Source organism: Brassica oleracea, chromosome C2 (genome assembly GCF_000695525.1).
Source record: "Brassica oleracea var. oleracea cultivar TO1000 chromosome C2, BOL, whole genome shotgun sequence".
NCBI classification, from domain to species: Eukaryota; Viridiplantae; Streptophyta; class Magnoliopsida; order Brassicales; family Brassicaceae; genus Brassica; species Brassica oleracea.
In genome coordinates, this window is record NC_027749.1 from 25,981,693 (window position 1) to 25,983,457 (window position 1,765).

The window sequence follows — 1,765 nt, forward strand, 5'->3', positions numbered from 1 at the left end:
TATAAATTAAAAATGTAAAAACCGAAAAAATATAACAAAAATTATATAAAAAATTTAGACGCAGTAAGACTTTTTCCCATTTTTTTAACAACATACTTTATTCCCTAACTTCCGGATCAGACATATTCCAAGAGCACAAAATACTATGGCGGACAAGCTTGCAAGTGGTGCGAGGAGTTTTCCTTCAGCTATGTTATATGTCGATTCAATATTTTCGTTTTGGCTTTCTGAATCGCGCGGTCCAGTTCCTTAGTTCTCGCTTATGTTGTCAAAAAAAAAGTTACTAATTTTTTAAATAATATTATAAAATTTTGATTTTTTTTGTTTTTAAAATTTTTAAAGGTAAAACCCTTTAACTATGTTTACTTAATGTAGAAACTCCTAAATTAAAGATTTACCGGTAGTAATGATAATTATGACCTGATAGGGTTTAAATCATTAAATAAAATTAGTTTGAGGGTTTTTTCATTAAACACTTAGTTTGAGAGTTTTTACCCAAAACAAACTTAGTTGAGGGGTTTTGACGTTAAAAATCTATTTTTAATTATTAAATGTTATTTAAGAAAGTTAAGAGACACAAACATTTTTGTGCCCCAATGGATTCTCTTATATTTAGGGGTTCTTAAGCAAAAAAAAATTAAACATTGTTTAATTAAACATAAAATTTATTTATTAAACATTGTTTAATTAAACATTGATGTCAGATTAATGAGATTCCCAAAAAATTTTCAATTTCAAATTGTTTTGTGAAAAACAGCAAACATGAAAAAGCGTAAACTATCTCTATGTATGCATGAAATTCGTTTCCTGGTTTTGCAAGAACATTATTTTGATTAATGTTAATGGGAAAAATCATACAGCAGAAAGAAGCATCTAAAACTATATTATTTGCTTTAGGCCCCCAAAACTCGTGGCAGTGCACATGCATGCATAACATAATGAAGCTTGTAACTAATCTGTTACAAAATATGAAACATAGCAAAAATGGAGGCATAACAGTGGGAGAACTTGTTAGAGATTTGTGACAGATTGTAAGGACCTGATTACAATGATAACGGACCCACAAGCTTGGCCAAACTTCTCAATTGAGCTAGATGACATACAGATTCTCCAGATGTGTTTTCCAGAATTCAAGATCAATTATTTTCCAAGGGCGCAAAATGGAATTGCCGACTCGCTAGCTAGGAATGTTCGTTCTTTTCATAGATCCCTTTGCTTTATTGGTTGTTCTATTCCGGTCTGACCACCTCAAGTTTGAGTAATAGAATAGCCGTTTGTTGCAAAAAAAAAAACAAAAAAACAGTGGGAGAACCTCACTACAAGAAAACAACGACATATCGAGGGAAAAAATCGTCGGTATGTCGTGAACATATTTTTAAGTCGGGTACAAATCGGTTCTTATTAGGTCGCACTACAAGAAAACAGCGACAAACTGAGGGAAAAAATCATCGGTATGTCATCGGAATAACGTTATTCCGACGACATACCGACGAAATAAGTCCTCGGAAATAACTCCTCAGAAATTCATATTTCCTCGGAAATCCCTCGGAAATTTCCGATGGAATTCCGAGGAAATGAAGTTCCGAGGAAACTCCGAGGACCACCAGTTTGTCGGAAAGGTCCTCGGAATATACCGAGGGAGAACTTCCTCGGAATATTTCGATGGATTTTCCGATGGTCCAATCCTCGGAAGTTCCGACGAAATGTTCTTCGGAATTTTCATCGGGAATTTCCGAGGAACGGAGCCCTCGGAAAATTCCGAGGA